The sequence below is a fragment of the Artemia franciscana genome, chromosome 13 (assembly GCF_032884065.1).
Source record: "Artemia franciscana chromosome 13, ASM3288406v1, whole genome shotgun sequence".
NCBI lineage: Eukaryota > Metazoa > Arthropoda > Branchiopoda > Anostraca > Artemiidae > Artemia > Artemia franciscana.
Window position 1 is genome coordinate 36,795,173 of NC_088875.1, and position 16,443 is coordinate 36,811,615.

Below are 16,443 nucleotides of genomic sequence, written 5' to 3' on the forward strand. Positions count from 1 at the left end.
TCCCAAATTAAACAAGATCTTAACGCAACTTGATTATAACTTTAAGTGAGCTGATATATATTGCACACTTAATTAAACCAAGGGTTTTTGGCAGCTGATATCTGAGCATGATAATAAAATTCAATTCCTTTCTAACAATAATTCCCAAATCTCACTTAGCTACTGAATAGGCAATAATTTGTCTGGAGTTATCTCCTCTTATCATAAGATGCTGCCACATTTCATTCTTAATGCCAAAAGCAGTCTTACATTTTTGGATATTGAATTCAAGGTTTCACTTGTGAGCTCAAAATGAGAGTGAAGCTCTTGTCATATATAGAAGCTCTGGTCATTATATAGACGCTTTTGTCATTAATGATTCTGCAGATCCATTAACTTTCAAACGATCAGTATAAAGATTTATCTTATTTGTTACAACATATGGAGTGACAACTTCGGGAACTTTTGAGAATAGTTGTTGCCTGTCGTCCCCAAACATAGGAAGCACTGTTGACCAGCTTTGATTATGCAAAAATTACAATCTTACTGCTATACCAACTGTAATACCATCCTGGGTAAGGGTTAATAAAGAAGCAAAAATATTTTTTTTGCAGTACAAAGAAAACACAAGATAAATAAAATAACCTACTATCTAAATGAAAAGACACTGATTGGTAGATGTGGAGGTAACTATTTCTATTTTTTATGAGTCATTGGTTTGAGATTGACTGTGCAGATTAGATTAATCATCCTGAGCATTGCATCAGTAAATTCCCCATGAGCTACCAAATTTTCTTCTTCTCTGTTTTCCAATCTCTGTATAGAAAACAGCCCATATCATTCCAATATTTAAGAAAGGTGGAAAGGGCCTTGCTGAAATTACCAACCAATTAGCATTACATCAGCAGATGTTAAGGTTCTTGAAAGAATAATCGTTACTGCAGTTATTAGACATTTTGAAGCAAATAATCTCTTGCACAGCTCATAGCATGGCTTTTGCTCTTGAAAATTTGTTGATACCAATCTCCTTGAATCATATGATCATAGCACTAAGTAATTTGATACAGGGATGCCTGCTGACATGATTCTGTTTGACTTTTCGAAATCCTTTGGCAAAGTTTGTCACAAGTGGCTTGCAATCAAATTACATACTGTCAAGCTTGACAAGAAGTCCCTTCTTTGGATCCTTGACTTTCTTTGTATACAATCTCAATGTGTTCAATTATTGATGACTCTGGTAGCTGTATTCTTTCTTTGTCTAAGCATGGTTTGAGTAGAGTTCTTAGGGAAACTGCTTTGGGTCCTAAACTTTTTCATATCTTCATCAATGATGTTCCTTCCCTTATCACCAGTATACTGACACTCTATGCTGAAAACCTGAAGTTCACTGAACCAGCTTTTCTAGTGAAGATCATGCCCTTCTACAAAATAATCTTACCTTAAATTGCATTGTCCAGTGAATAAGGTATTATCCTGTACATGCTGGTTAGTGAAGAGGTTGATTCAATGTGTCTGCTCTATCCTATTCTCAGAGCCTTGGCTTGGATAACCAATCTTTGCCCACAACTCCCCTGAAGGTCTCCCCCCTAGGGGCTGAGACTGCTTCAGAGAGTTTCAGAGCCCCATGACAGCTTCATGGTGTGTCCTCTAGTTCTTGTTGACTGGCCAGGCTCAAGCATGTTTTGTTGCAGGGACTGAGTATGCAGCATTTTGTATACCATGATGATATCCCAGTTACAAATTTACCCTCTTTGGGATAAAGTTGTAGTTTGGTGCCCTAAAGTACCTAAACTGTCACCCAACCACCACTGCTATTTTGGAGTCTGCCCCCTACCCTTAGAAAATTTTCTGCTGGTGCCCTTGATAGTCATCAAACAGTTAGGGGTAACAAACTGTAGGTAAGGAGCAACTCAGTCCAATAGAAACTGAATCTCTAAGAAATGGAATGTTGATAGCAGTAGACACATCAAAAGAATTGGCACTCCCTGTTGATTCCAAACATATAACAGGCATTAAGTAAATATAGCCCACCAAAAGCTATGAGCCTAAGAAAATTTGCCTAATTTTCAAAAATTGTAAAAGTCAGGTGATCTTAATAAAAATGACACCATCAGATTTTTTTTCTCTAGGGATAATTGTGTCAAACCAATGGTCCTGGAAAATGACAAGGGAAAGAGCTTATTCAAATGGAAATCAAAAGCTCTAGCACCCTTTTTAAGTGATCAATAGGATTGGAGAGTGGGTAGTCCTGGCTTCTAAAAACCTCTATTAATGTAGTTGCTCACCTATGGACACTCTTAAGTTTTTCTTGTCACTTTTATTTAATGGGGTTGCCACACACATACCAAATTCCAGTTTTGGTCAAACAAGTCCTTTATAGAGCTCTGACATCCACTTTGGTGACCTACTGCAGAATGTTCTTTTTACAATTCTCAGGGTCTGGAGTGCTTTGGAGGCAACTGACTGAGTATATTGCTCAAACTTTCATCCACATGTATACCAAGGTCTCTTTCAGCATGGAAGGAATCAACCATCTCTAACACTTTCTATTCCACTTGTCATACTGACCCATCATATTTGTTCAGCCAATATGAATTGTATTGCATTTCTTAATTATGGATTCTAGCCTAAAGAGTTTTGCCCAATCCAACAGTTTGTATAGGTTGGCTTGTAATAAGGCTTGCTCTTTGGCAGTTTTAGCAGGGCTGATGATTTTCAAATTATCAGCATTTAGGTTCATTTTATTTTTGACAGATTGTGGGACATTGTTGATATAGATGTTAAATAATGCTGGACCAAGGATTGTTCCCTGTGGGACTCTACTTTCCACTTCAGTACTATCTGAGTAAAATGCCTAACCCTTTTTCTCCAAGCACTTTTACACTTGGCCTTCTATCTTTCCAAAAAAGGGTCTTTGTTGAAAAGTTAGATTTGTGTGTTGATATTATTACTTTTAAGTCCCAAATGTTGGAATTTGCATTACTGGTGATAAGAATGATCTAAGAATTGAAAGCTTCCTCAGAAGTCAAGGACTCAACCAGATAGTGAAGTTTCCAACTACTAAAGATAATACTAAATTCAACTTACTTTGCACAAATTTATCAGAATATTATAATGAACCTCAAGACCTACCTCCCCTTGGTGGTAGCTACCAGTACATGACAAAGTGGGCTCTGCTACCTTTGTATAAAGTAAAATATGTAGTTGAGAAAGTTTCCTACCAGCTTCTTTCATATAGGGGTCTATTAGAATTTGGACATTGGACTACATCTGAGTCCTGGGATGAGGTTGCAATTCTAAAGTCCTTGGATGAGAAAGCTAAATTTCTGCAAGATAAATTAAGAAACAAATGTGAAGAATACTTCCCTGAGAAAACTTCCAAGCAGTGCAACACAGATCATCCTTACATAACCCAAGAAATTAAAGATTTGATTCAGTATAAAATTCAACTAAGAAAAGAAGAGAAAATGGGAAATGCTAATATGCTCTGCAGCAAAGTATGTAAAAGGACAAGAAAATCTGCAGCTGAGTACTACCAAAAAAAATTGATAAGCTTTTTGAATCAAAGCCTAGCATGTAGTATAAGAAAATAAAACAAATTTGTGGAAAATCCCCTAGTGGTGTTAATTTTTGTTCAGAATCCAATGATGAAACAGCTGCTAACCAGTTAAATGGTCATTTGGCCAGAATAATTCAGTCTTTGCTGCCTCTTGACGTAAATAAGACAAACCAAGAGTATCAGAAAATTCCACATGATGACCTTTACCTACTATTTCTGAGGATCAAGTTTTTAGTAAAATAAAAAAACTTAAACAAACTAGTATAACTCCCATATATATTTCAATTGCACTTATAAAAGCATTTCTTCCTGATAAATTGACTAAGCCACTAACCAAATTTTTAATTGCATTTCAACTTCTTTAGTTTATCAACCAGAAATGGATGCACTTCTATAGAATTAGCATTTGTAAGTGCTCTAAACTGGAAACTAAACATTTACCAAAAATAGATTGTTTTACTGTTGGATTTGTCTAAATTTCCTTAATAAGAATATGATGGACTTGAATATTTTGCTATGAACAAAGCTGAATACTTTAAGTGGGCTACATTGATAGTCATTAGGTAAGCCAAATCTTGGACACGTATTTGAGGCTTGATCATAACCTTTAAAAATGTACTTTTATCTTGTATTAATGTCAGAACGATGTCCCTGACTCATAGAAAGACCCATCCTGGACATATTTAATCTAAGACAAGTGTCCATCTACACCTAAGCGCATCATGTCCAATATTAAGAATCAGCTTTATATTTCAAGAAATCCATTTTAATCTAGAAACAATATATGTCTGAATAAAAGCAATGTCAGATTCCTAGGGTTTTACCAGTTCCAATTCCTGGGTCTTACCTTTTCCTGGTTTTTCGCATTTATACTTGCTGCTAAAATTATATGTCAGTGTTGACAGCAATGCCGGACAAGCCGTTTTTCCCTAATAGTAAAAAAGGATCGGCATTCTTTTCTTTACAACCTTTTTTTGTGAAAAGTTTTAAAATTAATTTTGGTTTGTTTTAATTGACAAAAGTATTTTCTATTGGTTAAGAAAAGAATATTAAAATGAAATCGATCTTTCTTATCACGAATAGTAATACGCGTTACCAACAACAGGTTAATATATGGAAAACCACTAGGAAAATTGTTTCTAACGATTTAGTAATCATTTACCACAAGTTGGGTGCAATAATATAGATTCACAAACAAATTATGGAATAGATGTGACTTTATTTTGGCCGCTTTATTAATTGCCGAAAAATGTAGTGTTAAAAAATCGGCAACTCATGCCCACGGACTTGCAACCAGAGTGTTGGGTTGGTATTTAGATACATAATCGTAAGTACGTACTTAAGCAAAGTTCTAATTATATCAATACATACTTGACGACATTTTTGAAAAATAATTGAAGTACATACTTAAATAAATTTTTCGTGTACTTATTGCTACTTAAGTACTTGGTATATTTTTGTCTTGAACTTCTCTAAAGTCGTCTAAATATTAGAATAAATTTCAAAACTTTGGGCTAATTATAAATGAAGAATAGGATTTTTATTTAGAACTGCTAAGTGGCTATTTTTGAAGCCGTGAATTTTAATGCAAATCAATGGTGATGCTAAAGAAGTTAAAGAAGTAAAATCTAGTCCAAATACGAAATATCTCATACAATTTTTAAAATTAGAAATTTGAGTTGCCATCTTTATAACGTGAATTGGGTAAGCCATTTTTTGTGGCATGTTTACCCTCGCTCGCATCTGGCATATAGCACATAGGGTCAAATTTAAGAACGAAGCAGAAAAACAGCATTCTGAAAGAAAAAAAACTCTTAATGGATGATTAAGTAAATGATGAAAGCTTGGAAGAGGGGGCACCGCAAGATTCGTGTTTTCTTCCAAGTACAAGAAACTATGACAAGCTGTTCAATTATGAAAGCGGAAGAACCCCAAGTGGAGAAATTTTTCGAGAGAAGACTGGTAAAACTGAGTAAAAGCCAAATTGATGATTTGATAGTCATTTATGTAATTGAGTCTACTTGGCCTTCAAGCAGAGTTGAGAAACCTACCTTCATAAAATTGGTTCAAGGATTAGGCCCATTTGCAACCGTAATGACACAAAAAGTGTTATATTCATATGTTGAATCGAAATATATAACAATGGAAAGATCCAGGACTGAACTATATCGTGAAACTGTATCTTTGCACGACTGCTAACATTTTCAGCACAAATTAAAAAGCTACATAGGTGTTACGATCCATTGGCTTGACACTGATTATGGAAAGAAGTCGGCTGCAGTTTCTTGCAGGTTTTTTATTGGAACCTATGATTTTCCTGCTTATACTTCCCACCTAAACTTAATCAATGAAGACTTTATCTTATGCCAGAGAAAAATAGTCAAAACAGTCACGGATAATGGCAACAATTTTTTTAAAGCATACAGGGAGTGTGGTGCCCCATCAATGACAGACAAAGAGTGAACTGCCAATTTTTAGAGTTCCGGAAGATTTTAGGATGGGTTTTACTGCGATAGAGGCACTGTTACCATAAAATATTTTGGTCTCATTTTTGAAAACAGCATAAAGGAGATTGACAGTGAAAATTTTTATCTCCCAGATCATTTGAGATGCTACAGTCATACTCTGAACCTGGTTGCACAAAACTATAGCGAGCAAGTGCTTGTTAATGTTTCATTTCAAAGACTTTATCAATCCACCATGTCCAAGTGTAAAACCATATGGAATGCGACAAAGCATAGCACAAAAGCTGCCGACGAGGTTTTGGAAATTACTGGTAGATGCCTAGTCATATCAAATGCTACACGGTTAAACTCTCTCTAAGATGTAGTAAAGCATATTGTAGACATATTTGATGCTGAAAAGTTACCCAGTGCCAGTGATGAACTGAAACTTTCAAAGTTGATGCCAGTGGAGAGGGATCTTCTTAAGGAGTATGTGCTTATTACAGATCCATCATGCCAAGCCTTGAATTCTTTGCAAGGCAACAAAAATTGTTGTCTTGGTGCTGATTCGCCAGTAATTTATGGTTTGGAGGTTAAACTAAAAGGATTTAAGGATATCCGTCTTCTCAAGCATGCTTTTCCATCAGTATTCTCAAGCATGCTTTTCCATTTTAGATGGTTTGCATTAACAGTTCTTGCGTGTTTCCTCAGTGGAATTTCAATAGAAAACCTTCAGTGAACTAGTCATAGCTACTTGTTTTCACCCGATGCTTGTCTCCAGCGATAAGCTGGCTGAAGGTGCTGGAAAGTCTGTTACAAATGATGCTAATAATTTTTTTTTCGTTTATGGAAGATGATGATTCTGTGAGTGATCGAGATGTAAATATGGACACTAGTCTCAAAAGCTGAATTCTCTAAATTTAAATATTTGCAATTTGTATCTATAATAATAATCTATACGTTTAAATGCGTTGCATGATTCCTGTTTTAATAAAATGCAACATTCCCACCTTTTTTACTAATATATATTTATTAGTATAGCTTTAGTTAATCCTGTCTCATACTGTGTAGGTCGTATCCTCTTTACGGGGTGAATTTTTGGATCTTTCGAACATTCTTGGTGAAGTGGGTCCATAAAAATTGTGATGTGACTCCGTTAGGGGTCTGGTCGCCTTTCAACCACTTTCGACCCTAAAAAAAGTTCCTATACGTTTCAAGTTACAAATGACTAAGGCCCTCTGAAGTTTCCATATCCATCTGTTCTATATAAAGCGCCAGGGAAACAGAAAGTGAAAAAATGCTTCTTATTAAGTCAACGTAACTGTGTCGACCTTATTATAATACATGGATTATTCTTCATTTCAAAGAAAATATGAACCAAAGATTCTCTTTTTGTCATTCAAGTAAAAATACAAAAACTTGTGTAGGACTAAAGAGTCATTACAACTTACATGCACCCATATGTTAACATAATCACATTAAAAAAAAAAAGAAAAAAATAAGAGGGATTATATTCAATAAATGAAAACGAAATAAAACATGTGTTCTTTAAATAGAAGGAACTGGTCTTTTCGGCAATTGTAATAGCACTACAGGTCGATCTTTTTCATGTTTCTCTTTAACAGCACGGACAAAGTCTTCAACCTCTTTTTCAATGTCAACGTCTCTCAGAGGTGGGCACTAGAAGAAAGAATACAAGTAATTATGAAATTTACTAAAAACAAAAGAATGATAAAAGATTACCAACAAATACTGTTTACGCTCACTTTTGGCAAGTTAATTTATGTTTAAGTGCGAACTATTGTCAAAATAAAAACAACTGGTTCAAATTTATATATTTCCGTAAAATTCTAAATATAACCAAATGTCTCACGTAGGGCTCATTGCCCACTACAACAGAAGGTGCATTATCAAATGACAATTGACGTAACGAAGTCGCTTACATTTTATAAATAAGAAATAACGAAAAGCTCATAACCTAACAGTTTTTGTCGTAACATCAAAACCGTTACCCCTGAAAAACGTTCTGACACTTTCAGAAACGTTCAGAACGAAAAACGTTCTAATAAACAGTATTCTGGTTCGGTCTGAGACGTGATCTAACGAATGGGGTTAGCCCCCCCCCCCCAATCTCTAGTGGCTAATAGCTTGTCTCATGGTTTTTCTATTTTTCTCCATAAAAATGCTTTTCGTTTCCTCTTCTTCTTCGCTTTATTTCTTCGCAGCTATCGCTGCAACCATGATTCGCCCTCCATTCCATCTGCACCGAAATCTGGCTGAATCGCATTGGGCCGGTCAACTCAGTAGCTTCAATACTAATATCCATTCACAGAATTTAAAAATTAAAATTCGAATTAGTGACTGTAGGTAATTAAAATTAAAGACACTTCTTAGTATTTCATTTGTACTATTTTTACCAGTTTCGGGTTTGCTGCATTTTAACGTTAGAGTGGGATAACAAAATGAGCCGAAATAAAGTGTCATAGTAGGATTAGGTAATTTCATTCACCAGGAACTATCATTTTAGCTTACTCAACCATAAGGCTTAAGACTTTCAAAAAAATGAAACATCTATTATCACAACAAGATAACAATTGCTAATTCCAGTGTTTTAAGAGCTACCAGAGCTTTGTGACGACAGGTACAACTTTAGAAATACCCATTATGACACAGATAGGAATTTTGACAGTAAATATTTCCGACTTTCGGCTACAACTCAATGTTTTACCTTCAAACAACATGATCAGTTTCAAAAACCTCGTTATTAATAGGAGTGTAAAGATTTATTGCTGACAAAAGCACTTAGCCTAAATCGTTTCTCTGAAAATCTGCGTGATACTAAGGAAGAAAAAGTCGAAGCATGGCACTAATACATCTACGTTAAGGGGAATCAAGGCGGGGCAAGCACATGGCAGAATATTGGTGGAACTTGGCAAGAATCTTTTTTGGCTAAATTAGAAGTTTCCAAGCTGTGGAAAAAGAAGTTTCCAAGCTGTGGAAAGACAAAATAATCTCACTATCTTTAACGCACATTTACTAGCAAACAAATTAGAAACGTAAGTGATCACAAGTCAGAGCCAAGGGGGAGAGAGGATCCAAGGCAAAAAAAAAAAAATCCTGGACTGACTCAGAGGAAGGGAGATGCCGTCCATATGTTGGTGTGATTATACAATATGCCTTAAATATATTACGCCTATGAACCTGGGTAAAAAAAAACAAAACAAAAACAAGTTATTCTAGTCTATATTTTAGACTAGAATGACGCATTTCGTACAACAGAAAAATCTCAACAACTAGACCAGATAAGAAAGAGCTAAGCGTAAATTTGAAAGAAAAAGGTCAGTCTGAGTGTTCCATCATCGAAAATAAATCACACACACATGATTATTTTATATAAACTAGGCAACTACAATAGAACCATTAAATATGGCTAAAACTATGCCTAATGATAGACGGGATTATATTGGTTTTCCACGACCGGTCACTTTTGAAAAGCTTTTGCAATTTAAAAAAAATGGAGTTTTATCGTTTCAGACAAAACTCGTACTTTTTATGAAAGTAAAGCTAGTGGGAATAAGATATATTATGGCTCTTCTTATGTTGTTCAGTTAGATTATTATAAAAAGAAATACCATAAAGTAAGAATACAGGTAATTTCTTATTTATAGGATATGGCATAAATAATCTGTGTTAAGTCATATACCTTCTTATATCTCAAAGGGTATTGCTCCTGACACCGAAAAAGAATGATGTAACTTCTAGCAAAAGACTCAACGGACGAAAAGCGATGGGTTTTCTCCATAGTAACTTGCTATCACAAAATGTCATTACGATATTCACCCTATTTAGTATTTATATAAGCTTAACAATTTACAAAACTAAATAAACATGATACATCCCCCATAATCTACACACACAAATAGCTTCCTTCTTGATAAAAATATCATCTAAAAAGACTTGTTCCTAGGCATAATTTATTGTAAGTTCTCACTGACTCGGAACAACTCGTAAGGAGCGACTCGGCTCAATAATAACCGAAACTCTAAAAAAGTGAATTTTAATATCAATAGATACAACAAAAAAATCAAATTATTATGTTGATTCCAAATATATAAGATTTATCAGGTTTAGTGTTGCCCATGAAGAGTTACGAGCCTGAGAAAATTTGCCTGATTTTTGGAATAAGGAGGAAACCCCCTAAACTTCAAAATAATCTTAATGAAAATCACACCATCATACCCAGCGTACCAGGGAAACCTACTATAGAAGTTTCAAGTTCCTATCTGCAAAAATGTGGAATTTTACTATATTTGCCAGAAGACAGTTAACGTATGCGTGTTTATTTGCTGTTGTTTTTTCCAGGGGTGACTGTATAGAAATAATGGTCCTAGAGAGCCGGGAGAATAGAAATTAAAATTCTAATGCCCTTTTTAAGTGACCGAAAAGATTAGAGGGCAACTTGGCCCCATCCGACGCCCATTTCCCCCGAGTTTATTTCATTAAAATTATGAGATATCTATTTTGTTAAGTATAGTTGAAAGATCAAATAATTATGACTTTAGGTGTAAAATGACCCCCCCCCCACAATCCGTGGGGAGAGGCCCGTAAGTTATAAAATTTGCCCGTTTACGTAAAGTATTTGTTATTGGGAAGTAAACAAACATTTTTAAGGTGGGGAGGGGGTTGTGGATTTCAATAGGGAGAGTATTCCTTGGAGAGGGAAATTTCTGGGGGGTAAATTTTCCACGGGAAATGTTACACTGGGGAGACTTGATACAATTACTATCCGAATTTCTTTTTAATTGTCTTACATTCTCTTTTCCAAATTTTTCATGTGAAGATGTTCCGGGGGAATCACCCGGGGGATATTGTCCGAGTATTTTGATTTCTAGGAAATGATTCCCACGGAAGGGAACATTTCAGGAGTGATCGAGAAACCGATTAAAGTCTTATTCAAATGAGAGAATACTAAGGAGAATTTATGCGGCCTAATCGTCCGCAAGCAATTTTATAGATGGGGGATTCTCAACGAGGATGGCACTGTCTAGAGGGAATTTGACTAGAGGGGTGCACTTTGCGTTGGATGAAATTTCCACGGAGTTGTTTTCCGTGAGGAGGAGGGGTATATTCTTAGAGGGTGAGCCAGATTTACCGGTATTATTTGAAAAACGAACAGAAATCATTCAATATATGAATGGTTGCCCCCTCCTCAATACCTTGATCTTTACGCTTACGTTTGACCTTTGTCCCAATTTTTCAATAGCGGCTACGGAAACATTGGGGCCGTTTAATTAGAATAGGAAATTTTTTTAATAGGGCTAACAAATTTAGCGTAAAAAACAAGGTATTGAGGAGAAGGCAATTCTTAATAAACGAAATAAATCTGCCAAAATTATATGCAAATTTTGCTTTAAGTTTTCATGTATTGTGAGCCAAATTAGAACCTGCAATAGTTGAAAAACGTCGTGAAATTAAATAAAACAAAAAAGTTTTTTTTAACTAAAATTAAGAAGCGACAATAAAATTTGAAATGGTCAGAAATTATTCCGCATATGAAAGGGGCTGTCCCCAGCTCAACGCCTCGCTCTTTACGTTAAAGTTTGACTCTTTGCCACATCTCTACTTTTTAAAACAATAAACACTTAGCGTAAAGAACGTGGCGTTGGGAAGGCCCTTACTTTCAGTTAAAAAAAAAAAAAATTTTATTTAATTTTCACTCAAATCAGAGGGTCTCCATAGAGGCTGAAGAAAGGTTCGGCCAGCGTTGAATTCCCTAGCATATGCTATGGGTTCCAAGGATTTCAATTCGTATTCAATAACCAAACCATTATTTAGAGTATAAGCTTAACATTTCACCTAACTTAATCCATGGAAAAAGAATGAAAATGTCTTTGATTTTATTACATATATGAGCGGGTTTGTCCCCTCTTTAATACCTTGCTCTTTACACTAAAGCTTAAATTTTGTCCCAATTCTTTAAGAATGACCCCTGGATCACAAAGGAAACAATTGCAAACAATTTCTCTAAGAAATTGTTCTAAGAATAGTATAGAGAATTGAAATATTCTCCAAGAATAGAACTTTATTTCATTAGAAGCAATCCATGGGAGATAAATCCTCCATCTCCGTTCTTTTAATACTCCCTCCCCCCCCTTACCGTACAAAAATCCTGGATACGACCAGGGCCAGGGTTAGACAAAATCACAAAGAAGAAAGGAAAGAAAGAAGAAGAACAAAAAATATTACCGTTCAAGCACTACTTTCAAGACCCTCTAAATGATCTCTACACGTGTCATTAGCTGGATGCGTTGAAATCCATTCAGGCATCTCGATTCCTATTTCGACATCCTCCATGAGTCGCATCTTCTCCCAAAATACTGCACCATATCTGGAATCATAACATGCCTGTAAAAACTGAACTAGAAACAAATAGTCAATACCGTATATAAAAAATCTGAAATGTGTTCCTCAGTGTAGAAGATGAACTTGTCACGAAAGGAGCTCATTTGATAGGAAGTTGAAAGTTCTAGTGGTTTTCTTAAGAGTAAAAAGTGATTGGAGATCAACAGGCCCCCTTCAAATTTTGAGATATCTGTCTTTTTCAAAATGGTTGAAAGGCGAAATAACTATGCCTTTGCGGATGACATGACCTCTTACAGACCCTGAGGCAAGGGCCATAAGTTATGCAAGTTGTAAATTGCATAAACATAAGTTTTTTTCTATTAGGAAAAGGGTCATGTCTTATCCTGGGTCTCCAAAATGCTAAAGATCTCAAGGTCAAACTTTTAGGAAATGTTGAGGGGGATGTTGCACTAAACCAAAACACACTTTGTGCATGCCGGTTGTCAAACGGGCGCAATATTTCAGGAGCGGCTTAGAGCATTTAGCTCAAGTTTTCAGGGCCTATTGAAGGGCATGTTGAACCAAGTAGAAGAAACTATGTGCACTGTGACCACAACAGTGACTACTTGCGACTGCCCATACTTGCAAAAGCGACCGTGACTACTTATGTCTGCTTCTACTTGCCACCATTATCGCAATTACGCCTGTGATTGCGACTGCTATGGCAAATTCTACTGCCTTAGTTATTACTGCTATTACTTCTACAACTATTGAACTAGATCAAAAGTTTTTGAGTGCATGAAAATATCCAAATGCGACTGCGATCAATTGGGATTGCAACTGTGACTACTTGTGACTATGACTACTTTCAACTACTCAACTTTCTACTACTTTCATCATCTACTCAACTTTCTACTACTACCAACTACTAAAATCATGACTGGGACCGCTTAAGTTATTTCTACTGCTAGTGCTAGTACAACAACTATTACTACAAGTGCTTCAGCTATTGAACTAAATTCAGCTATTGAATAAAGAGTAAGTGCACCCAGGTTGTCAAAATGGCATAGGCACAATATCTCAGGAACGGGATAGGGTATCAAGTTGAAACTTTCAGTGAATGTTGAGGAGGATGTAAGACTTTTGCATCCAGATTGCAAAAAAGGCGCCTAGCTACCTAGCCATCTTGAACCAAGGTATCTTGAACCAAACGAAGAAGAAACTGTTTTATTTTTTATTTTTGGGGCTCTAGTAGAATAATTGGGGATGTCTGAAGAGTGAACGGGGGAGGGGTCCAAAGGGCTGTCTGGATCATTATTCTGGGAACTAGACAGGGAAAGAGCAGTAGACTCAAAAGAGCAGTTGCTACTTCTACAATTTTTCAACCTAAAATCACGCCATACATCTTTTTTATTTTACAAAAACCACTCTAAGCATGCAAGGTTGCTTGTGTGTCTATCAGATTAATTTGTTGTATCTTAAGGTATTTTTGGACCACTCTCAAATATTCAATTACTTCCAAATTTGATAGATGTAGGGACTTCTGGTAACAGTGTAAAAATATAGATATAGATAGGTGTATTTCAAAATCCCATGGGTCATATACACACAAAAATATAAATAAATCACAAACAAGCAAGGAAATTAACAACACGCACAAAAAAGAGAATTCAACGCAAAAAGTGCCTAATCTAACAACAAAAGAAAATAGTCACATAAAACTTTTCCTTCTTATTAAGGATTTATCTATATATACTCCCACTCGAAATATTGTGGTTGGGTTACTATTTTGTAGAATACCCGGAAGCATCAAATTAATCCCATGCAAATAAATTTCCTGTAAATCCAAGAGCACCGGGCATTTCCGGAGAAAATGATCCAAGTCTTCATCACCATCATTACAAAGGGGACAAACATACCGCCTATCAGGACCAACTATCATTTTATTTTGTCGAAAGTTTTTTGCCTGTTCTGGATTGGAAGACAATTCGCCCTAAGCTGAATCCAACGACGTAGAATCATAGCCGGTAAATTAAATTTAAAATAAACTTCCTTTCCAAAATTAGGTTTTGCCTAATTATAATGTTGTAGGGTTGTAGAATCTAAAACCAGCCCTTGCCAATGCTGAATTTCCTGATTCTCTAATATAAATTTTACCTGGCTTTCTAAATTTGTTGGTAAATCACTAGAGCAAAGACCATTATTCCATAAATAAGGCATTCCCACGTTTTTCTAGTAATGATTTAATTTGGGATGACCACGAGGTTTTTAAACCACATTTCAACATCTCTTCATATGCCGCTCTTACTAGTCTGCCTTCATTACTCTTAGTTAACTTCAACCAGAATCTAAGCTTTAAAATATACCAACGTAGCTTTAAAGAAAACAGGCCCATATCACCTTTCAGAATCTGTGAATGAGTTGTCTGATGTAGACCAAACACTCTTTTATAATACTGGAGCTGAAGGGACTCCAGTTACTGCACCGTTTCTCCACCCCATATCTCTGCTCCATATTCCATGTTCTACATGTAAAAATTTACACTTCTTTTTTATTTTACAAAAACCACTCTAAAAAAATCTACATAGCATGCAAGGTCGCTTGTGTGTCTGTCACATTAATTTGTTGTATTTTAAGGTATTTTTGGATCACTCTCAAATGTTCAATTACTTCCAAATTTGATGGATGTAGGGACTTCTGGTAACAGTGTAACAACACGATGAAAGGAAATCCCCACCATTGTATGCCCCCTTTATTTAAATTCACTGTTACTGTTACTAGGTTACAGTTCATTGTTACTTCATTGTTGCTAGGTTACTAGCTACCGCTGCAACCTGGATAAAACAACGTAAACGGGGGTGACTGGACAAGGCAAAAAGAATAAAACAACATATATTATACAAGACCCGATAGCGCACTGGTAAGAAAAACTTGTCTGTGGCCGTGGAAACTTAGGGTCGAATCTTAGATAACACAAATCTTTTTCTTAGAGAAGACTAAAGTTTTTTTTAGCATTAAAGAAGACTATAAAGTTGAAAATAACAAATATAAAAATTAAAAAAAAACTTATTTTCAAAATGGACCAAACAGTAGAAAATATTTATTTTTAGAATCTATGAATATCAGTAAGAAGTAGGGGTAAAAAACGGATTGGGCTTTGCATAATTTGATCTTTTTAACTCGTTTACCTCAACTCCAGACTTTTTTCCCCTTTATGGCATTATAACTTATATCAATTTGATTTTTATGTTATGTAAAGCTCGTCCCTCTTTTTCACTTATATTTATAGATTCTCGAAGAAAAAGTTATTTTGTACTTTCAGTTCATTTTCAAAAAAAGTTTAAACAAAGTCATATTTATACTTAGTTCCAATCTTTCCGTGTTGAAGAGCTGAAGAAACAACTCTCAATAGTTTACTATTCTCTTTTCCAGAATCGCTAAGCTAATTATGTAGAAAAGTAAACTTGATTGTACAGTACTGTTGGTAATAAAATGAATACTTTAGGAAATAATATATATATATATATATATATATATATATATATATATATATATATATATATATATATATATATATATATATATATATATATATAAATAAGTTGTTTGTCTGTGTGTCTGTCTACTGACGTCATGTTTGTCAACTGACGAAATTACAAACCGGGGCATCGGGACACAAATGACGACTGGGACACCAGGACACAGGGAAAGTAAATGACGACCGGGACACTCAAAGAGAAAGCGATCGGGACACAAGGAATGTTCGATTAGCAATCACCATCAACAAAGCACCGGGACACAAATGACAACCGGGACACAGAGAATATAAATGACGAGCGGGACACTCAAAGTGAAATTACAGACCGGGACACCGGAACACAAATGACGACCGGGACAAATTAGCAATCACCATCAACAAAGCTCAAGGGCAATCATTAGAATAATGAGGTATAGATCTGAATACAGATTGTTTTTCCCATGGACAATTATATGTCGCATGTTCAAGATTCGGTACACTCAAAGAGACACTCGACCGGAACACTCAAAGAGAAATTATAAACTGGGACGGGACACAAATGACGACCGGGACACAGGGAATATAAATGACGACCGGGACAC

The 16,443-nt window shown here is 35.6% G+C and overlaps 1 protein-coding gene across 7 annotated transcripts in view; it reads right to left on the reverse strand.

Moving 5' to 3' along the window:
* The window catches only part of LOC136034891 (uncharacterized), a 40,858-nt gene extending 36,346 nt beyond the window's left edge, over positions 1 to 4,512 (reverse strand). For 2 of the 7 annotated variants that reach the window (XM_065716383.1, XM_065716379.1), the window contains exon 1: positions 4,386 to 4,463. The gene's annotated coding sequence lies outside the window, so the exon portion shown is untranslated. Of the gene's footprint in view, positions 1 to 3,200; positions 3,270 to 4,362 lie in introns of those variants that run through there. The other 5 variants (XM_065716384.1, XM_065716380.1, XM_065716382.1 and 2 more) reach the window with 4 other exon arrangements.
* Positions 4,513 to 16,443: the final 11,931 nt, after the last annotated feature.